The sequence below is a fragment of the Oryctolagus cuniculus genome, chromosome 12 (genome assembly GCF_051225735.1).
Source record: "Oryctolagus cuniculus isolate XC-2025 breed Fujian yellow rabbit chromosome 12, ASM5122573v1, whole genome shotgun sequence".
Taxonomy (NCBI): Eukaryota; Metazoa; Chordata; class Mammalia; order Lagomorpha; family Leporidae; genus Oryctolagus; species Oryctolagus cuniculus.
Genome location: NC_142878.1, coordinates 22,782,323 through 22,806,597, shown reverse-complemented (window position 1 = coordinate 22,806,597; position 24,275 = coordinate 22,782,323). Strand labels below are relative to the sequence as shown.

Here is a 24,275-nt window from a genome sequence, read left to right as displayed (position 1 = left end):
GATAGGCTTCAAGCTACCAGATACCAACTGCACTACCAGTTAACTAAATTGGTTTAATAGATAGTGTAATATGCACATACTTTTGTCTTAGACTTAAAAGAACTGGTTTCTTATTCTAAACCTAGGAAGGGGAATTTGAAAGTAGATAAAAGGCTTCAATGTAATGCTCAACTTTTCTTACCTGTGAATGTTTGTATTGCTACCATGAGTATTTATAAGAGATCTTCAAAATCCATGGAAAATATAATTATGAAAAAACTGTGCATGGATTTCAATTTCTTTGCACCAAAATTAACTTATCTTTCAATTCCATTTTTACATAAAGTTTTTGAAGTACCCTTTTGTAATTGTAGCTAGTAGTGGTTTTTGTGGATTAAAAATAAAGGTGAATAAAGAAAAAAGAATCAAATCACCTTCCTTTAAGGATTAAAGAAAACAGCAGTATGTTCCCCAGTTGATCTATGTCTGTCTCTGTCTGCCTCTGAGTAATTAGTTCTGAAATTTTTCTAACAGAAGGTTTAGAAACAATGGCTATGACTGCACTGTGAACATCTCTTTGCTGATGCTAAGCACTGAAGATACTATGTACTGGGCGAGATCTCTAGATTCCTAATGACTCAATATTTTTTAAGTTTTCTTGTCAATTGCATTTCTGTATTACCTTTCTAAGGCTGCTGTTAACAGGGTACTATAAACTGAATGTCTTATGTCACAGTTATGGAGGTTTGAATTTCAAGATCAAGGTTTCACAGCCCTCTCTCCTTGGCTTACAGACGACTGTTTTCATGTTCACATGGCTGCTTCTTGCATGTGTGCCTGTTATGAACTGAATGACTGAGTGTTTCCCTCCAAGATACATGTTGATAACTTGACCCCCAATATAACAGTTTTTAGAGAGGGCCTTTGGATGGTATTTGGAGTTCTGGTCAAGAGGATGAGATTCTGTTCTGATGAGATTAGTGCCCTGATAAGAAGAGACCCTAGAGCACGTGCACACTCTTTCTATCCCTGTACATGCACAAAAAGGTCCTGTGAACACACAGCAAGATGCCAGCCACGTATGAGCCAAGAGATGAGGGCTCAGCATGAAGCTGCTTTGCTGGGATCTTGATCTTGGGATTCCCAGACTCTAGAACAGTGAGAAATAAACTACCGCTTAAGTAACCCAGTCTGTGGTATTTCGTGATGGCAGTCCGAACAAACTGAGACAGTGCCTATACCTAGTTTCGCTTTTTATAAGAACATCAAAGTGGATTACAGTTCACTCTAATGACATAAACTTGATTACCTGTGAAAACACTCTATCTACAAATAAAGTTACATTCTGATAAGATTAGGATTTCAATATTTAAATTGGGTGGCAATGAGGTGGGCACAATTCAACAATTCAACCCATAATAATTTCTAATTGATATATAAAGCTGAAGACAATTGGAAATTACTTGCAAATTAGCACTTTTTTTCTGACAGCTTCATGGTATGCACATATTTAAAATACATACATTTATAAAATTTAACATTTATAACTGTACAATCATCGCCGCAATCAAAACGTGGTGATGTTTTCTATTTCTCACATCTGATCTAATCTTTTCTTTTTCTTTCTCTGTTTTCTTTTGAAATAGTTGAGCATTTCTTATGAATTCATTTGCATCTCCTATTTTTTGGCTTATTAGCTAAGACTTCTGTTAATTTGGTAATTGCTTTAGGGTTTATGATATTTTCTTTCAGTTAGTGTAATTTACTGTCAAATAATATTCCACCAATTTATATGTAAGAACCTTAAACAGGATACTTCTTGTCTTTTATCTCCATATACATTGTAATCCTCATATGTTATTTTGCATAAACAGTAAACTATTTCTAAACAAAATACATAATATGAATAAAATCTTACATATTTACCCAGGTAGTTACTATTTACTTTGTTCTTCATTCCTTTGTGCAGCACACATTTTCAATGGCAATTATTTCTTTCTGCTGAAAGGACAATCTTTATTATTTCTTGTAAGGCAAGTCTTCCAGTTTTCATGTTTTTTAAACGTGTGCAGTTGCTTTCGTTTTTGAAAAGGGCCTAGCATTCGAGACTGACATCTTGGGTTTGTTTTTCTCCTTCTCAGTACTTGAAAGATATTTACTCCACTGACTTCTTTTTTTAAAATATTTATTTACTTTATTTGAAAGGCAGAGTTACAGAGAGGCAGAGAGAGAGACAGAGAGACAGAGAGAGGAGAGAGATGTCTTCCATCCACTGGTTCACTCCCCAGATGGCCGCAATGGCCAGATCTTTGCCAGTCCGTAGCCAGGAGCCAGGATCTTCCTCTGGGTCTCCCACGTGGGTGAAGGGGCCCAAGGACTTAGGCCATCTTCCACTGTTCTCCGAGGTCATAGCAGAGAGCTGAAGCAGAAGTGGAGCAGCCGGGACTTGAACCAGTGCTTATGTGGGATGCCAGCATCACAATCAGCACAGTAACCTGTTGTGACACAACGCTGGCCCCAAGAGAGAGGACATTTCCATCTGCTGATTTACTACCCAAATGCCCACAACAGCTGGGACTAGATCAGGCTGAAGCCAGGAGCTTGGAACTCAATCCAGTTCTCTCATGTAGGTGATCCAATTACTTGAGGATCACTGCTGCCTCCCAGGATCTGCATTAGCAGGAACCTGAAATCAGGAGCCCAGTCAGGTATCAAATCCAGGTATCTGGATAATGGGATGTTTGCAGGTCAACTGCTAGGATAAACAACCATCTTTCTTTGTTTACTTTTAGAATTTCCTTTAAAATGTGTTCTAGAGTAACTTGATTTTGATACACCTTGGTAACATTTTCTCTGTGTCTGTTAGATGTGGGGTTTGTTGATTAATTTCTTTGATGTGGTTTGTAGTTGTCTTCAAATTTGGAAAATTTTGAACATTAGTTCTTCAAACATTTTTCTTCACTTCTCATTTCATTTTTTAAAATTCTTCTATTTTTATATTTCATTCATAAATTTTCTAATTCTATGTCTTTGTGCTCACTAGCATTTTATTTTACAATGTTTTATCTGCCTTTTAATTATATCCCGTGTTTGAATGTTCTTCAAAAAGGTCATGGAAAATGGGTATAATGAAAAAAGTATACTGGATTTCAAAAATTTTAGCAACAAAATAAACTTATCTTTAAATCCATTTTCCATGAACTTTTGGAAGTACCTTCATGTTTCATAACTGACATTGTAGTTTTCATCTCTAGAAGTACGGATTTTTTAAAAACTTTCATGTGTCTACCAAAACTTTTCAAAATATGGAATACAATTTAATAACTGTTTCAATGTCTCTGTTCACTAATTATAATATCTATGCCAGTTCTGAGCCAGTTTTCAGGGATTGATTTTTCTTCTCATTATAGTTTGTAATTTTCTGTTTATTTATATATGTCTGCTAACTTTTTAATTGGGTGGCAGACACTGTGACTTTCACATGCTGGGAACTGAAAATTTTTGTATTCATCTAAATATTTTTGAGCTTTGGCTTAGAACACAGATAAAATATCTGGAAACATTCTGTTCTTTTTAGGACTTGCTTTTAAGATTTGTTAAGTGGGGCCAGAGTCCCAGTTTGTCTAGAGAAAATTACTCACCACTACTGAGACAAACCTTCTGAATAGTCTACCTAATTCTCTATGAATCTTGACATTTTCCATTCTGGTTGCTGAGAAAAGACACTATTCAAGAATTGTGGAACTATTAGATTATCATTATTTACAGTCCTCTCAAGTAGTTCTTTTTCTGACATCAGATAGTTTCTTCCCTATATATGCTGTGAATACTTGAACAGTACTCTCTATACATCTCCAGAATTCTGTCTGTGCAATTAATCCCCAGGGATTTGTTAAACAAAGTTGAACTATCTCAACTAAGGAGACTGACCTTTTTTAGTAAGCTCTTTAGGCAGTAAGCTGGAGCAAGGGTTATTCTCCTTTGCCTAATGCCCAGTTTTAATATGTTATTGTTTCATATATTTCATCCTGTTTTATGGTTACTTCAGATAAGAAGGCAAAGTCAGGTCCTCTCATTCAGTTTGTTTGGAAACAGAAGTCCCAAACTCAATTCAGGTCTCCCATGTTGGTAACAGAGACCCAACTATTTAAGCCACCAGCTGCTGCCATCACCCCTAACAATACCCACTGCTAATTCACAAATCAAGGTTCCTTGATTCTGAGAAATTCTTTAGTGTTGGAGTCAGAGTGTTCCTGACTGGGAACAGAAAGCATCATCTTGTTTGAACGCTTCCCAACCATCTAACTCATACAGATATAACATTATTTAATGATCGGTGTTACTGTTGGTATTTCATGGTCTCCGATTAGTTCCTCTATGCACATATGACATGGTAAACATCCTGATGCTTCTCTCTCACACTGGGCTGTGGGAAGCCTACTTGGACATGATGGTGCTGGATGTCTCTTTTCTGGGTTCTGGCTACCAACTCCTGGCCTCCCCCAAGAGATCATGCCCCTCTGCTCCTGCATGCCTCCAACCCTTCAGGGATTATTTATTCAGGGCTTGCTGGCGAAATCCAGAATCTGCACCACTCTGCATTCTCAGTGCTTCCCCGCCATTGCTCTTCTCTCTTGCAAGCTCAGATTGTTTTTGTCTCAGCTGGTATGGAATGTGTGTGTGTGTGTGTACTTCAATGTTTTCCCCAAAATCGTCCACATGGGACTTCTTTTAGTTCCTCTAAAAGCCTAGGCAACTGAAAGGTAAAAGCCAGAAAAAGGCCCTGTGTCAGTCATACTCACTCACAGAAGCAGTTTGTAGAGATGAGCCCAACTGGTTTAAGTGGAAAAAGGCAAAGGGAAAAATAAAATGCTTAGAAAAGGTCAACACTGAAAATATATCATGCTGGGGCCAGCGCTGTGGCATAAGTTAAGCCTCCACCTGTGGCACTGGCATCCCACATGGATGCTGGTTCATGTCCAGGCTGCTCCATTTCTAATCCAGCTCTCTGCTGATGGCCTAGGAAATAAGGGGAGGACGGCCCAAGTGCTTGGGCCCCTGTACCCACATGGGAGACCTGGATGAAGCTCCTGGCTCCTACTTTTGGACTGACCCAGCTCTGGCTTTGTGGCCACTTGGGGAGTAAACCTGTATTTTTGTGCAACATAGTGATGTTAAAAGCACACATCCACTGGACTATGCAAGTTGATTTCTGGTAGCAGCACTGAGCAGCTGGGCATGTGCTAGCATGAATCCTTCCCTCTCAAACCCATGCTAGATCTTGGGTTGAGGAATGGAATGAGCAGCCTTCTGCTTTCTGGAGATGCACAGAGAAACTTGGCTGAAAGAGCTTTGACAGAAACAGATGTCCTCAGGGTCACGTGTGGTGTTGCTGCCCAGGGTACAGCCCTTTCCCATCCAGGGCCAGCCACTACCACCAGAACTTTGCTGAGCAGGGCTGTGAAGCCCTGGTTTTGACACTCAGAACAGATGGTCATCTTAAAGGCTCAGATGGGCTCAGATCGAAACCTTGTATTTTATAAAATGGATGCTTAGTAAAGAAATGGTTCTCAGTTATGTTTACAGCACTTGAGATTGTGTTTTCTTGTACATTTTGTATTTTAAAACCTTTTATAGGAGTACAGTACTCCTTACACAAATACAAAGGGAAGAAGAGCCAGCAGTTCAGGCTCCTCAGTTATAGTGCTGAAATAATAAATGGTGACAGGCTGAAAAAAAAAAAAAACCTGTAGATGAAAGATCTCTGTCCCTTTCTCTCTCTGTGACTCTGCCTCTCAAATAAATAAATAAATCTTATTTTTTTAAAAAAAGAAAATATACCATGTCATTCCAATATATTGTTTATTTTCTGTTTCTTCCCTTACGTGATTTCTTTGCAGTTGTGTCTCTCACTAGTTACATAATCTTGGGAAAGTTGCTTAAATTTTTTGTGCTTCAGTTTCCTCATCTGAAAAATGGGCATAGCAACATTGGATTGTTAAAAATATTAAATGCAAAAAAATATGTAAAATGCTTAGAACCCTGTCTGGCACTTAGTACTAACTGTTAACTATCAGTATAATTATACACAATCAAATGGCTAAAATGGAAGAAGGAAACTGAGTATCTTTGTCTATGGTGAAACTTGTAAGGTGAGGTCTGGATGAGAAGGGAGATGTCTAGTCCATTAACAATGCAAAGAGTAAAAGTCAGCAGAGTTATTTGCCCAAGACAAATTCAAGGCTAAGGGCAGACTCTGTTCCAGCCCTTCTGATTCCTGGTGAATGCCATGTGCAGGTCCGCGCAAATTCCTAAGAGAAAGGACACTTAAATGCCACCATAACGTTTTTTCCCACAAGGCTAAGGGCAGAACCAAATTCCCTTTGCTCTGAATAAAAGCAATGGCCATTTCTATAATCAGCAGGCTATTCCTTTAGGAGCAACAGTGGGTGACAGTCTCCTAATATCTCAAGGTGTCAGCCTCCATAGGCTCCCAGGTGAGGGAAGTATGTCTGATGGTGCTTTCCTGTGTTACCTGGAGCACGGTGCCTACCCTCTCTGGTCCTCATCTTCTCCTTTGTAAGTCACAGGAACTGGACCAAGTAGTGTTTTCCCAGTTGTACTCTACAGAACACCCACTCAGAACCAAAGCAAATTCCAAGAGTTGAAGTCTGTGTGGGACGTGGGAGCGTGTATTGTCAACTTAATGATTCTTAAGTGCTTGGTGGTTTGGGAATGACTGGCTCAGAGGGCTGCTCAGCTTTCTTCCGGTTCTAACAAGCTTCAAGTCTAAATTAAAGTCCCAGAATTCATAACCTTGCCTACAGCTTAGTCCCAACAGTGCTGCTTGCCTGTCTGAAAAGACGGTTGATTCACACAAAGTGTGCCTTTATTTCTGAAATGTCAGCTTCAAGATAACATGCTTACTCTGAATGTATCCAACCCCTGCAAGGGTCATTTAATCTGAATTGTTCATGTGCACTATCTTACAGAACTATCTCCTGTTAGGATACATTACTGTACTGTTCTCTAAATCTTGAGGTTCCTTGGGACATGCAACATAATCCTGGGGTGACTCAGGCATACAGGCTGTGTTGCAGGTGATGCACTGCTCTAAGGAAGTCCTTCTGGTATTTCTGGTCCACTGTCCCTGTGGCCTAGCCCCTTAAGACACGCCTGCCTTCCCCACATCTCCCTGTGCAGCTACAGAGTGCTGAGACTCTAGAATTTAGAACATTCCAGAATGCAAAAAGCTACCTGACAATCAGAGCTTTAGGTTTCATCCATTTAGCCTGGAAATGTGGCTGATATTTTCCGACACAGGCTTCCTCTCCTTAGGGAACAGGTTTCCTCTTGCTCAAATATAGAGCAAGATTCCAGAGACAGGCCTTGAGCTCCACAACATACCTCAACACCTGGAAAACCACCCTGAGACTGCTCATTTCCATGCCAAGGAGCAGGGACCCTGGTTCCAGCCTCCTCTGGGGAAAACTGAGGCTTAACCAATTATGTAACAATCTTGGAAAGCAGATACTTGACTTGAAAACACTGACTGTAACCTGAACTTTATTCCCTTGAAAAAATAAAAACACCTGTGCTACAAAGGGGGTCCTGTAGCTTGCTGCTTCACAGTCATGTATCATATGGATGCTTTTCTGGATTAGGTATGAATTGGTTTGTTCTTTGTGCCTGTTCTCAAAGTATTTTTTAGGATTCATCTTTAATCCCATTATTCCTCAAAATAGTTATGATAGCTTATTAACTTGCTATTGTCATGATTTGCTCATGTCATGGCAATTTGTATTCTTCCCGTGATGTGAAACTAGAAATATTTTATTCATGTACTACGATTTTAGACTGCAATCTTTAAGAATTAACCATTGTAAAGGTTCATTCAGCCAATGATAAAATTTGTTATCTAGTTGTTGATTTTATAGAACATTGTCCTTGTTTTAAGAATAAGTCTTGCTATACATTGCCACAGAATCTAGGAGATGTCCAAAGTAACGGAGACCATATTTACCTACACTCAGTTAAGCATGTGGATTCTTCCATAACTCTGACACCTTGTGCTATTAAAAAGTTATCCAGGATCTTGATGCTTAAATTTGGGAATTATTCTCCTCGATTAGAAAACAGAAAAACAAATTTTCCTTTGGACCTTTCTTTCCTGTGGCTATTCACAGTAATACTACCTGATCCAGGAAAGAGTTCACTTGAGGGCAGCAAGATATCTCAGAGCTAGGCCTGGTCACTGGCCGGTTCAGAACTACCCTGACAAATAACAGGTATTCTCCTCACATGTGCTGCTGCAACCCAGGAACTGTAATTATTTCTTTTTTGGCTTTCAAACATGACTTTTTAAAAGCCTAGCTAAAAATACGGCTGAGAAGTGGCCAACACAAGTGCCCATCCTTGTCATGGGCCCTGTGATTTTTTTTGCCAAAGAGCCTAGGTGAGCTTTTCTTTTTCATTTGGTTAATCACCTTAAATTGCCTGTTCATCCCTCAAAGCCATTAATTACTCCAAAATACCCAATTTGCCTTTTTCACTCTCAAATTTATGACCATGTAATTAATGAGCCTCTTAATTCTATGTTGCGCATTGACTTACTCAGCAGTGAAACGTGACACTGTGTTAGGATTAGTTCATTGGTTTCTTTCCAATAACTGAAACATTAGATTTCTAGAAAATTTGCTGTAGCATGTCTGAGCCAATTCAAGATTAGATGGTTCAACATGCAAATGATCCATCTGTGTAATGTTTAACTACCCTTAAATCTTCTTATCTCTTTCAACATCAGCAACTCCCTTTTTTTCATTCATCATCTAGTTTTAGGGAAAGTAGGGAACAGAGATCTTTAAAAATAAATTCTGGAACAAATTCACCATGGAAACTGAGTCTAGCTGTTGGGTACTTATTTTCCCTTTTAAAAATGGACTCTAAAATTCTCTCTAACCTTAAATGTCCATATATGGGCTCTACTGATTGTCACTTTAGCTTTAGCCTTCAAAATGATTAGCAGTGCAATGCTCCACATCATGCAGATACTTTAAAATTACCATTTGATGAGGACAATAACAAGCTATTATGGTGCTCATTAACTTCTTTGAAACACTTAGAAGAAAGGAGTTAGAGATAGATAAGCAAATCCTATCTTTCAAATCTTTTAAAGTAATTATTTGGTGGCTCTATAATTGTGTGACTTATATAGGTAACTTCTTAGTAATTGCCAATGTTCTTTCAAACAGTTTGGGAATGTTTATATAGAAAAAGATTTTCTTACCAGTTACCCTATATATCATACCAGAAAAGAAAATGACACACTGAACTATGTATGAATTCACAAAGGGGACTCTGAATTTCACCACGAGATAAAATGTTTCCACCAAGTCTTTTCCTTCCTATTTCCGACACAGGTTTGAGGCAGAGGCTTCACTCAGGTCAGCCTCCGGCTGTGTGGAGCCCGAGCATGCACGGGCAATCAGTCTGCCAACTGTGGACTCAGCTTAATTTTACAAGTGAGATTTCCCCTCATCATTAAAATCAAATGGGAAGAAAGTGGGACACTCTGCTTAGATTTCTATCAAATGTTCCAATTTAAGTCACTCTTGAGCCAAAAAAAGATCACATCTTTAAAATATTTTATGTGGAAAAGCAAAGGTTTTACAATGAATTTCACTTCTAGTCCTTTCAGGAAGTTTAAGGTCATCTTGCAGACTTATGTCTAATGCTCCTATCACTTACACAACCCTGTTTTACAGCTTCATTCTCCACCAAAGAATTCCCCAGCTGAATAATCCCAACTCCAAATATTACATAACCCCACCTTTCAATCTCTGCCAAGGTTTTAAGATACTGATCACTATTTTAGATCACCTGTGTGCTAATAGAGACTGTCATGTACATTTTAGGGAACAAATTTAACTACTATAAGCCTTCATTACATGTATTCAGTACACACATATTGATGTAAAACACAAAAATATAATTTGATGTAAAAATTCTCTAGTCACAGAGTCACTGTGTATGACCACACATTCACGCACTCATCAGTGAGAATTATGGAGTGCTTCTAAAGCCTGAGACACTTCTTAGGGTTGGGATACAAAGCTCAACACATGTGATCTTCTCATAGGGAGTTCCAAGTCTGCTGGATTAGAAGAATTTATTCACATCAATGTCAAGCATAAGTGATGAATGCTACCATAGAGATAAAAACAAAGCACTAACATTAGAGTAAATTCTGTTTTTTTAATCGGCACTTTTTCATAGTTTCCAGGTTTTCTAACTAAGCATGGATTACTTATACAAACAAAATAATAAACACGATACAAACTGACAACAAAAGAGCACCTTTTTGAAACATGTTTTTATTTGTTTTTCAACCAAAGAGAAGAGAAATGAGCTTTGCCAGGAATGTTGAGAAAGCGTTCAAAGGAAGAGTTATTGTGGGACTATTGTTGTGGTCATTATTATAAGTACAATGAAAACACTAATTTAGATGTAGAGACCTAAACTGGAAGTATATCCATTCGTTAGCTAAAAGTAAAATGTTCAAATCTCTGTGTGCACTGAATCTTAGTCAAGGATATTGTTGGGGGAGTCTAAAACATCTGTCATTATAGTGAATTAATGATTGATAAATTGTACATGATGTGTAGAAGAAAAAGTTAACTTTCAGTCAGGGGCGACTAGTCCTTAGAGATACTTCTATTTCCATATGTTGAGGGGAAAAAAAACTATCTCTTTTTTATCTTTGATTTTCTAACATACATGATAATGCCCAACATAAAAAAAATACTGAATAGATATTTGTTAAACAAATTAATTAGTATTGATTATTAAATGTTAAGACAGAAATAGATGCATGCCAACAAGAGTTATTTCTCTATATGCCCAAGGACAAACTTATCAGTGCAATTATACTTAATTCTTCTGAATCATATAACAATTAAGTATCTGAATTTCCTGTAAATAGAAGGACTCCACTATATTAAATTGAAGAAAACATTTGAATTCACTTGTGGAGTTACAAATTTGTCTCAAAGCAAGTCATCCAATTCAGATGCCAAATGTGTACACCAATTCTAGCAAATTTATTAATGTTTAGATAATCTCTTAAAATAAAGGCTTTAATACTCAGCAATTTTAGTATGAAGACAAGGTAGAAATGGGTGAGATAAGGCCTGTGTGGATGCAGACAGGAACAGGTAGTCACCATTTGTCATCGAACCCTACCCTGTTCTGTCAGGGTTCTACATGAAGTGAATTTGGAGAACTTTGACTACCAAATTTTCTTCCTGGACTGGTATGATGAGGATAGGCTTTGAGTATATCTGAGTAACAAAATCTAGTAATCTTGGTGTCATTTGTGTATATAACATCTATTAATATCCTGTGACACAGAAGATCGGCATTGGTTACATGTCTGTATATCAGAGTGCATTCCGTAGTATATGGAGCCTTCACATCTCTGTCAATCATATTCAGGGTTTAGAGTGTGTCAAGATGGTCTGCCTCAGTGGCATCTTCACAAAGTCATGGTACTTAAGCGACTGCCTGCTTTACCAACCAGGAAGTGTAATCAGTTCTCCTACTGGAAGATGTGCCCTTATCACTCCGATTCATGATGTGTATCAAACAGTACTATAAGGAGGCAGTATCTTCTTTCAGCCAGTTGAGTGGGATGAGAGATTTATAAATTTGCAGGATGAAGAATTATCAGTATGCCCTGTAGCTCTTGTTCTGGATGTATAGTACCTATTCACATACATGTCCCATTCATTTGTGTGTGTGTGTGTGTGTGTGTATGTACATGGTAAAATACCTGCTTGTTTAAGTCACCACCCAGACAGTAAAAACTGTTTTCAGATACTGGAAAAATGCAGATTTTTCCCCCTATCTTAATGATCCTTTCTTTGCTTGTCTTTCCTTTCCCAATTCTTGGTTTTGGAGGTTACTATTCCACAAGGGATATAGTAAAGATTTAAAAGAGCTGGAATATATGACTATCACCCAAATATTTTTATCTCTAAGCAACTGGAGAAGGAAGGAGATCATCTGGATCCCAGGAGATCCACTGGGCATCTCTTGATGATTCCATACCCAGCAACGTCTGTCAATGGATGATTTCAGCAACCATGGTTCAACAGAGTGAAGCAAACAACTGAGGATGCTAAACACTCGGAGATGACGTTCTGGCTCTTCTCACCGAGGAAGAAACTGAGATCTGCTGAAATGTTGGCGCAGAACCAGGCAATCTAAAATGGGAGTGTCTGAATGTCGGCCGAGCGTGCAACGCCCCCTAAACCGAAAAAGGGCTCCTGAGACTAAAGAATGAAAAAAAGAAAACAAAAGCTCCATGTAAGAATAAAGGAGTTTATCAGGGCAACTTACAAATGGGATTTCAGACGTGCAAATGGATCAGAAGCTGTATCAAGATTTTTCCAAATAGGGAAAAATGGTTTGCTATCACATGAGGAAGGGGATACAAGACGGAGATGATGAGTATTTATTACAACGGCTACAACTGGCACTAGAGCTTATTCCCTAAGCTTTGTGCATTGTATTACTTTACAGTCTGGGCCAGCCACCACCAGGAGGGCTCTGTGACCCATTGGACTTAAAGTAGGGCAAACCTGGAATGCACCAGTCAACAAAACTTTATGCCTTTCAGAACAAACTTCTGATTCAAAATTAAGACTTCATGCTTAGCTCTTACTTCCGAACTAACTTAAATCAGCATTGCCTCTATGCATGGATCCTTCACATCCTTTCATTTCAAGTCAGTTTTACAGCCAAGTTCCACAGTGCTGTCCTAGCCTACTGCTCTTCAGCTGGCTGTGGCAGCTTCACCATTCCCAGAGGGAATAATGCACATTCCTAACTTCCTTGGCAGAGAAACAGTCAAAAAGTTCAAATCGAGTTAATCATTTTTGCTCAAATGTTTTTAAAAAAGTAAATACTAAATTAATTTTTAGAAAAGCTTTCAATCTCCTTACAAAGAAAAAGGAAAGTTAGAGAGTTCACACCTATATGAAGTTTTGCTTTTTTAGAAATGCCTCAATGCGATGCAATTTTGAGAGCCAAGAACCCTGCTCTCCTATATTCCACAACAAAAAGATGACAACCTTTATTCAAGGCTTCTCTGAAAATCCTGCAACAAAGAGTCAGGTGGTAGAGAAGAGAGATTATTTTAAGTGTTAGCTTGCATACTCAAATAGTTTTTATTTTTTCCAATTGTTTGAAGTGATTTTAAATAGTTTCATAGCTGAGTGTTATTGCTAACACTTGAATTCTGCTTCGCATAATCCAGGTGCTGGGCTATGAGTTTTCTAGTCATTATTTAATTCAATTTTCATAGCAAGTCTTCCTTTCATAGGAGGTAAACATTAGTATTCTCTCAGGGTCACAGATGACGATATTGATCTTTATGGTGCTAAGCTGCCCAGAGCCATATTGCCATTAAATAGAGAAGCTGGAGATGGGCTGAAGGTCTTTCAGATAACAAAGCCCAGGTTCTTGAATTCTATCATATGCTTGATCTTAGCCAAAAGGTGAGGTGACTGAATTCCATCCTTAACCACGTGTAATTAAAGAATGTCTGTAAGTGTGAATGTGAAATAACTTAAAATATATAAGAAAATTTGCCTGTGTTGCAGAAAAACCTAAATACGTGAAATTATATAGTTTATTATGTAAGACACAAAACTTAGGCAAAATTTGTTGACATGAAAAGTTTAAGGCAATGGTGGAAACCCCAGACTTTTTCAAGGGAAAGAGAAAAGAAACCCTCAGGGTAGTTTAATATCTTCATCAGTTCCCTTGGGCTTTAGTTCATGCAATCAGCCTGGGCCTGAAACCCCCTCTCCTGACACCTTCATCTGTTTCTCTTCACTTGATTCTAAGAGGACTCTACTCATCACAGTTCAGCTTAAGTGTCCATCTTACTTTGGTCTGTGTCCTTCTGAGCTTTCCCTCTGTCCCCACTCACCACACTGCATTACTTACTTAATTTATTTCTGTCATTAAAAGAGTTTAGTTTTATTACTCCTTATTATCTTTCTGCCAAGAACAAGACTCACTTCATTACAAGCTCTCAATAAGTGAACACTGAGTAAACAGATAGTGTATGGCAAGATTGGTTTTTTAAAGTCAAAAGAGAAATATGAGTTATTCTGCAAACAGGTCTGGAATAAAAAAATTGAATTGCATGAAAGTAAAAGTGAATCTCCAGTTTACATAACCCATAACCCATAACCCATCAACATACATTCCACATGAGCATATATTTTAAATTAAATAACTAGCATGCAATATAGGTCTCAGATTGGAGAAGACTTATTCAAGTATTAAAGTCTAGGCAACAATAACAATGACATGGTTCTTAACCCTTTGATGGTACTAGATCTTGCTGAAATCTACTGAATCTGATGAAAGCTTCAAATCAGAAGCCCAGAAAAGTGCTCATTTGTGCAGTTACTTCTGATTTTAAAATGCATTTCTGAAAGGTTCATGGCCCTTTCAGAAAGGGAATTCAGAGTAAGAATATAGTCAAAAAGAAAAAGATGTAAATAGTCGTCTACATAGAAAACAAAAAGAGCTACATGTCAAAAAGTATGTGAACCAAATTTATCAGCAATTGAGAAACTAGGGGAGAAAAATTGATGGACTTTGCTATATGTCAAATATATAATAACTCAGGTATTTGAAGAGCTTTCAGAAATCAGAGAAATCTGAATACTTTCAATGGAAAAATAAGGATATGAAAATAAAGACAATGTAGAAATGCCAATGCATATGAAAAGTTCTTATGTTACACAAACAATGAAGAAAGTCAGAGCCTGGACTCTCACAGCAAGATGGGTTTGGTTTTGTTTAGTTGTATCATATTCAGGAGTTAAGAAAAGGTGACTTACAGTATCAAGGAAGTGGAAATACACAACAAGAATACGCAACTCCTTTTGTTTTGTGTTCCTGTTAAGTCTTCTATCCACCTTTGTACCATGTTTTGTTTTTAAAAATGAAGACATTTACTGGATTCCACATAACTAGTTGAAAGTGTCATACTTTCTTCATTGACTTGCTTTTTTATCTTTGAAAAAAACTCAGCTGACCATCTGTAACAGTCTCCACACTCTATTCTGTTCCACTGATCTCTGTGTGAATCAATTTGCCAATACCATACTGTTAGGAAGATTTTAACTTTTATTAGGTCTTGTAAATAAGTATGATGAGTCCACCAACTTTGCTCTTCCTCTTCAAAATTATTCTGATTATTCTAGATACTTGGATTTTTCATATAAATTTAGTATCAGCTTGTCATTGCCTCCCTACTCACCCTATCAATCCTACTGAGATTTTGACTGGGATTGTTTTAAGTGTCACTCAGTGTAGTATGGGAAGAAGAACTGATGCAATAATGACTTTTCAAACCCATCAACATAGTGTACCTCTCCTTTATTTAAAGAATTCTTTGATTTATTTCAAGTGTTTTGTTGTTTTCAGCACATAGATCCTGAAAATGTTTTTTTAGATTTATGCCTAGGCATGTCGTGGTTTGATTTTAAATTATCCTACTTTGAATATCTAAAGTTAATTAAATGGAGAAAGGACAGTATTTTCAATAAAAGGCACTATAAAATTTGGATATCCATGCTCAAATCCACACCTGGCAATCATCTTCCAGTGAATCATCTTCCAGTGAATTACAGACCCAATGTGAAACCCAAAACTTTAAAATTTCTAAAAGTTTGGACAAAAGTGTTTTGCTCCTAGATTGCACAAAGATTTCTTAGAGAGATGATACCAAAAATATATTTGCTTAAAGAAAAATAAAACTAAGAAACTGGAAGTTACCAAAATTATGACTTCTCTTTGAAAGACACTCTTAGAAGAATGAAATAAGCCATAAAATATTTTCAAAACATTTATCTGATAAAGGACTTATATCCAGAATATATAAAGAACACCTAAAACTCAAGAAACCAAATAATATAATGGAAAAAAGTTAGCAAAATATTTGAACTGACACATCATCAAAGATACATCAGTGATAAAAATATCATCAACATCATCAGTCATTAGCAAAATACAAATTGAAACCTCATGAGTTATCATTACATACCCATGAAAATTGGTTGTGAAATCTCTCTCTCTCATTCTTCCTCTCACTCTCGCTCTCTTTCCCTCCCTCCTCATGCACCACTGGTGAGAATGCAAAAAGTACATCCACTTCACAAAATATTATTATAAAGCTAAATGTATACATACAACTCATCAATTCAAGTGAGAGGAAAACCTGTATTTACACAAAGTCCTGTGCACAAGCACAGTTGTTTATAGCATCTTTACTCATAACTACCCTGAAGTAGAAATACAGCATCCTTTTCCAGGTAATAAATATACAGTAGTACAGGTGCACAATGGATACCAATACATGCACCAACACTGATGGATCTCAAATGCATTATGCTAAGTAGCTGAAGCCAGGTTTAAAGGTTATATACTCATATAAGTCCATTTACATGGTGTTCTGGAATATAGAGCTATAATGTCAGGAAACAGATAAGCAGTTGGGAAGGTCTAGGGCAGGAGGGGTAACTGATTCACCAGTGCATGAAGGAGTTTGGGAACTGAGGCAACTCTCCAGTATCTTCATTGTGGTGGTGGTGGTAAAACTACCATGTGAACTATAAACTAGTATAAACTAGAAAGGAAATTTCACTGCATGTAAATTATACCTTATTTTTTTTTTTTTGAGAAAGTATTAGTCTACAGAAATTTTCCAACCAGTTCAGAACCTTGTATTTGATCATTTACTGTTGATGGAAGCCAGTGAGTCAGCTGTAAACTGAAAAATGGAGGGGGTTTCTGTGGGACAGAGAAGATGAAGTCTCCCCTATACTCACCATAAGGAATGATGTATTTATAATTACAAAACCAAACAAGCAAACAAGGCATCCAAAACCCTGTGACACATTTAAATTTCACATGCTGCATGGCTAGCATTCTGATCTAATTTCATTTTCTTTGTAGTGGGTGTTGATCATTCAGCAGGCAAACCAACTATATTCCTTCCTCAGAATGAATGACTTTAAGCTCTTCTAAACTTCTTAGGCTCTTTTTATATCCTATAGAATAGCTGCATTAAAAACTACAGGAAATACAGGATGTCAATGAGTAATATTAAACATCCTCTGCGACTGCATTTTCTAGAACTCTAGTCTCTTGGGATTTAAATCCAGAACAAATGGAGGTTTTCTTCAAGTCTGGGAACTTTTTGCAACTAAGACTTTCTACTGTCAGCCTGTGACACAGTTTACAATATAGTTTATTAACTACAAAAACAGTAAGTAAAATGAACATATGAACAGCCTCCTGTTTAGTTTTAGATTGTGTAGGGTCTCTGGGTGGTAGGAATGATGATAAAAATAACTATTTTCCAGTCACCTTCTGTGATGCGCTTTTCTGGGGATGTGAATTTAACAAGCAGTGAATAAAGGCTGAGGATTTTCCAACATTATCTAAAGTCCTATCCAAGGCAATTCAATGCCTAAAAAGTTTTGAGTAACTTTAATCTACTCTCCTCTGTGAATCCTGGGAAATCCTAAAGCCTAAATTTTCTGTCACTTCTGGTCCCAACTGCCCTCAGAAAAAGTTCAAAATATTTATCCTGATTTCTAAGGCTCATATTACACTATTGACTCCTTCACACTCCAGTCAACCTAGGGTCAATTAGTTTTCTAATTCTCTAAGCTCATCATCCTCACCCCCTGGCTACCTACATGGGTAGTGCTATGGGTTAAAAATGATGTGTTGCAGTAGGTTAATCCTCTGCCTGTGGCGCCGGCATCCCATATAGGCGCCAATTCTACTCCCGGCTGCCCCTCTTCCAATCTAGCTCTCTGCTGTGTGCTGGTAAAGCAGTGGAGCATTGCCCAAGTGCCTGGGCCCCTGCCCCCATGTGGGAGACTGAGAGGAGGCCCCGGCTTCAGGTCAGCCCAGCTCCGGTGGATGCGTCCATTTGGGGGAGTGAACCAATGGAAGGAAGACCTTTCTCTCTGCCTCTTTTTCTCACTGTGACTCTACCTCTCAAAAGAATAAATAAAATCTTAAAAAAAGAAAAAAAGAAAATTATTTGGGTTCTTAACTCATAAGGAATGTTAAGCTCAAAATGCTAAGTTAGTGGTTCTAACAGAATAGAAACTTAATCCAATTATGGAGTTTAGGAGGGAGGCCTAGCAGGAGATCCTTAGGCCCCTGGGGGCACGCCCTTGGAAGGCAGCACGCCCTTAGAAGGTAGCACGCCCTTGGAAGGTAGCATGCCCCCTTGGAGGGTAACATGCCCTTGGAAGGTTGTTCTCATGAGCTGGTTGTTAGAAAGCCTGAGACTGGCCCCAGCTTCTTTCCGGTTTCCTGCTTCACCATATGATCCTTCCTCCACACTGCTTCCCCCGCAAGGTGCCAAGCTAATGGGGACACCCAATCTTGACTGTAAACTGCCCAGACTGTGAGCTAAATAAATCTTTGTTCCCATCAAGTCAGTTGCCTCAGGTACTTCACTGCAGTAATGAAAAGCTGGTTAATATGGATAGCAAACCATCTTTGTCAACTGTCATTGCTAACATAGAAAACTTCAAATAATGTATTATAGCAGATCCAAGACACATTTTAAAATGAGCATGTGGCATGATATATGTGAGGATGTCTATAAATCCCCCAGGGCACCTTGGGGATATCAGAACTACTACTGGTTGTGTCCTTCCTGTGTGTAGAATCGCATGCTTCCTGAGGCAGCAACTACTCTCAGGTAAACCCTGGGGAGGAGGCTTTGGCACACAGCAACTGAGCTCTGCCTCTGAAGAGCCCTGCTAATGGCTGTTCCGTGAGCAATCTTCTATGGGATTAGCGGAATGTGGAATCTGTCGATATATTCTGAGGACATCCTGGAGTAAAAGCACACAAAAATATGATTCTTAAGGATGAATTCATTGAGAGTTTGGCATTTGCATGACAAGAATTAGAAAGTATATTAGAAACGTAAGACTATGTCATACTAATAGAGCCATATTGAACACATTTGTGTATTTCTTTAAAAGCACTGTTCTGTCTTCTTTGTTTGAATCACGTTTTAAGGTGACTTTTCATTTGCTAGTCCCCCCACCCGCACTAAATTTGAGTCAGTAATTGGACATAGCAATTCATCTGTAAGGCTTCCTCTGTCAACAGGCAATTGTATCTGACCATCATTCAGTTTCAAATCAAGAAAAGGCATCGAGCACTGTGCCTAGCAATGACAGGGAAATCTGGTTAAAATGTTGGCACACTGCTGCTCTGAAACACATTTAATATATGCATTACAGAGGAGAAAGCCAGGGACACGGTACAGAATGCTAGGCCTAAGAATATTTTGTTGTTACAGTTGTCTTTAAACATTTACAAACTGGATATTTTATATTTAAAAGTTCCCATCAGTCATTTAATTCATTAGCTGGATGCTAAAATATTTTTAGGAAGCAAACTCACTGGTGAAAGAGAAAATATGATTAGTAAAGCTCTCATAGTTTTAAAAATAACTTTGCTCCATAGTGATTTGGAATACCTCATCTAAGATACAAATTCAAGGAAGTAAAACATGGCCTACGGTATGGTGTTTCTCTAGCATGTTCATCAATTTGGCTGGCCTAAGGGATTAGAGAAATGATTTAAAAATCAATCAAATGGCCAGTTTATCCTATTATTTTCATTATTATGATAGAATGTGTGCTTTTTTAACTTCAACCCTTCCAATGGCCAAATCAGGGTATTTGTATTTATTGTGATTAATGATTTCTTTGCACTGACTTTCAATGGGTACATGTCTATTACTATTGAAGTCAAATACTAGGGGTGAGCTTCTTCCCAAATTGTCACTCAGAAAGGAGGAAATATTATATTCAAATCCCTACAAAACCTCTTGAATGATGATTATTTTATTTTGAACAAAAATATACTGTTTAAGAAAGATACATTAACTTAAAATTATCTCAATCAAGTCTATTACTGAATTCATCTACAGGTTATCTGATGGACTTCCCCAACATATTAGACAAACTTAACAGAAGTTCACAGTGCTTATCTAATACATTTTTAAAAATTCATTTTCTAAACAGGTAATAGAATCACATGGTACAACAACCAAATTACTCAAGAGTATACAGTAAGAAAAAGAAAATCTGCCTCCCAGTCACATCCTTCCAATACCCAGTTCACATCTCTGGAGAGAACTGACGTTAAGATATACAAAAAATTTTAGGGACCTGCAAAAAGCAATATGGTGCAGGGTCATGCTGTGTTCATGGGACAAACAGAAACATTAGATGTCTTCATGACTTGAAAATGGGTTGTTCAGGACTTGAACTGAACTTCTAGGATATCCTACAAAGATTCTAAAAGTGCTACATCACACATATCCCAGATGGAAGTAAAAAGCATGTGCCAAGAGCAGCTGGTAGAGGACATAGACCCCTCCCACGGCACAGCAAGGCAGGCCCATGCCTTAACATTTACAAGTTGTGCACAGTAAAAGCATTAATTTCTTTATTGACTCATACTTATTGAAAAATGACTCTGACCGGTACTAAAGTATTAGAAATATAATTGTGAACAAAAAGGATAGTCCAAGCCCCAAATGAAGCTTACTTAGTTGGCTAAAATGAATTAGAAAAGTAAACTACACAAGAAAAAGCTCTTAAAGTAGGAAAAAATATAAAAAAAATCAGAAAAGACTGCAAAACAACTCCTCAGCACAACAGTGTCCCTGATCTTAAAATTGGCAAATATTATTCTTTTGACTAAGCTGTCCTTTTGATGAGAGAATTGGGCCACTTAGCATGGTTTCAGCCAAGCCACTTTACTGGCCAAATAATTTAGAGTTACTCCAGTATATGGGCTTATATTATGACAGCTTATAGTCTGTCTCCTCTGCATTTCCATAACAACTATAAATTCTCCATTAAAGCCTTCATGACACTGTGTTGTATGTAACCTAGATCCACCTACCTTTCTTCCTTAGGATGGGCTTTTCAAGGCCAGGTAATGTTTTACTATTTTGTTTCTAGCTCTTCTCCTATAAACATACCTATCACATAACAGACATTCAATAAACAGTAACTGAAAGAGTGAATAAATGAATGATGATCTTAAAAGCTGCACTGATTTAGGCCTGCGAAGCGGCTCACTAGGCTAATCCTTTGCCTTGCGGCGCCGGCACACCGGGTTCTAGTCCCGGTCGGGGCACCGGATTCTGTCCTGGTTGCCCCTCTTCCAGGCCCGCTCTCTGCTGTGGCCAGGGAGTACAGTGGAGGATGGCCCAAATGCTTGGGCCCTGCACCCCATGGGAAACCAGGATAAGTACCTGGCTCCTGCCATTGGATCAGCGTGGTGCGCCAGCCACAGCTCGCCGGCCGCGGCGGCCATTGGAGGGTGAACCAACGGCAAAGGAAGACCCTTCTCTCTGTCTCTCTCTCTCTCACTGTCCACTCTGCCTGTCAAAAATAAATAAATTAAAAAGCTGCACTGATTTACATTTCCCTGATGGCTAGTGATCCTGAACATTTTTTCATGTGTCTGTTGGCCATTTAGATTTCCTCTTTTGAAAAATGTCTATTGAGGTCCTTGGCCCATCTCTTAAGTGGGTTGTTTGTTTTGTTGTTGTGGAGTTTCTTGATCTCTTTGTAGATTCTGGTTATTAACCCTTTATCAGCTGCATAGTTTGCAAATATTTTTTCCCATCCTGTCGGTTGCCTCTTCACTTTCCTGTTTCTTTTCCAGTACAGGAACTTCTCAATTTGATGTAATCCTAATTGTTAATTTTGGCTAAGACTGCCTGTGCCTCTGGAATCTTTTCCAAGAAGTCTGCCTGTGTCTATATCTTGCAGGGTTTCTCTGATGTTCTCTAATAATTTGATGGTGTCGGGTCATAGATTTAGATCTTTAATCCATTTGGAGTGGATTTTTGTGTGATGTGTCAGGTAGGGGTCTTGTTTCATGCTTCTGCACGTGGAAATGCAGTTTTCCCAGCACCAATTGTTGAATAGACCGTCCTTGCTCCAGGAATTGGTTTTAGATCCTTGATCAAATAGAAGTTGGCTGTAGATGTTTGGATTGATTTTTGGTGTTTCTATTCTGTTCATTGGTCTATCCATCTGTTTCTCAACCAGTACCATACTGTTTTGATTATAACAGCCCTGTAGTATGTCCTGAAATCTGGTATTGTGATGCCTCCAGCTTTGTTTTTGTTGTACAAGATTGCTTTAGCTACTCAAGGTCCCCATATGAATTTCAGCATCATTTTCTCCAGATCTGAGAAGAATGTCTTTGGTATTTTGATTGGTTTTGCATTGAATCTATAAATTACTTTCGGGAGAATGGACATATCGATGATATTAGAATGGCTTACATATAGAAATTTACCAACAACAGATGCTGGTGAGGATGTGGGGATAAAGGGATGCTAACCCACTGTTGGTGGGAATGCAAACTGGTCAAGCCACTATGGAAGTCAGTCTGGAGATTCCTCAGAAACCTGAAGATAACCCTACCGTTCGACCCAGCCATCCCACTCCTTGGAATTTACCCAAAGGAAATTAAATTGGCAAATAAAAGAGCTGTCTGCACCTCAGTGTTTATTGCAGCTCAATTCACAATAGCTAAGACATGCAGTCAACCTAAATGCCCATCAACAGAAGACTGGATAAAGAAATTATGGGGTATGTACTCTGTAGAATACTATACTATACAGCAGTAAAAAAAAAAAAAATCCAGTCATTTGCACAAAATGGAGGAATCTGGAAAACATCAAGCGGAGTGAAATAAGCCAGTCCCAAAGGGACAAATATCGTATGTTCTCCCTGATCGGTGACAACTAACCAAGCACCAAAAAGGAAATCTGGTGAAGTGAAATGGACACTATGAGAAACAGTGACTTGATCAGCCCTTGTCCTAACTGTCCTGGAACAACTTACTACTTTATTTCTTTTAGTATTTTTTTGTTCTACTTAATACCACTGGTTGAACTCTTTAATTAACACACAATTATTCTTAGGTGTTTAAATTTAACTGAAAAGTGATCCCTATTAAATATAAGAGTGGGAGTAAGAGAGGGAGGAGATGTACAGTTCGGCACATGCTCACTCGGGCTTACGCCTAAATGGTAGAGTGAGAAACGTTCCAGGAGATTCCAATTCAATCCCATCAAGGTGGCATGTACCAATGCCATCTCACTAGTCAAAGTGATCAGTTTCAGTTCATAATTGATTACAATGATAGGATTAAGTGTCAAAGGGATCACAGGAACAAGACTAGTTTCTGGTAATACTAACTGATAGAATGAATTAAAAAGGAGAGAACGATCCAACATGGGAAGCAGGATACATAGCAGACATATAGAATGGCAGATGTCCTGAACAGCACTCTGGCTTCAGAATCAGCCCTTAAGGCATTTGGATCTGGCTAAAAAGCCCATGAGAGTATTTCATTTCAGGCATGGAAAGCCAAGACATTCTGGCAAAACAAAACAAAACAAAACAAAACAAAACAAAACACTTAAATCAATGATCTTTGTGAATGAGATCCCAGCAGAAAGAACGGGCCATCAAAGGAGGTTCCTTTCTCTGAAGGGAGGAGAGAACTTCCACTTTGACTATGTCTAAATAACATCGGAGTTGGCGAACTCAAAAGGCTTCCATAGCCTTGGCAGCTCATGACAAGAGCCTCGAGTGATTACTGATGTCATATATAAGAGTGTCAATTGTTAAATCAACAACAGAAGTCACTGTGCACTTACTCCCCATGTAGGATCTCTGTCCTTAATGTGTTGCACTATGTGAGTTAACGGTATAACTAGTACTCAAACAGTACTTTGTGTTTCTGTGTGGGTGCAAACTGTTGCAATCTTTACTTAGTATGTACTAAATTGATCTTCTGTATATAAGATAATTGAAAATGAATCTTGATGTGAATGGGATGGGAGAGGGATTGGGAGATGGGATGGTTGTGGGTGGGAGGGAGGTTATGGGGGGAAAAAGGTGCTATAATCCAAGAGTTGTACTTTGGAAATTTATATTTATTAAATAAAAGTTAAAAAATAAATAAATAATTTTTTTAAAAACCTGCACTGAGTGTTTCGTGATCTCACCTATTCACAAAGGATGCCTTTTTGCTATCCAATCAAATTATTCCTGGCCTCATCCTTTTTGGATGATGTGATCCAAAGGGAATGCCTCTTTATTTCACAACTAATGAGCCATCCA

At 38.2% G+C, this 24,275-nt stretch overlaps 1 long non-coding RNA gene across 4 annotated transcripts in view; it reads right to left on the bottom strand.

Moving 5' to 3' along the window:
* Window positions 1–24,275, bottom strand: part of LOC103351253 (uncharacterized) — a 338,339-nt gene that overhangs the window by 58,854 nt on the left and 255,210 nt on the right. Inside the window, exon 4 of one of the 4 annotated variants that reach the window (XR_016217336.1) lies at window positions 16,010–18,929. The exons of 2 other annotated variants lie outside the window; for them this stretch is intronic. This is a non-coding gene — a long non-coding RNA (uncharacterized LOC103351253). Of the gene's footprint in view, window positions 1–16,009; window positions 18,930–24,275 lie in introns of those variants that run through there. One more of the 4 variants, XR_016217332.1, reaches the window with a different exon arrangement.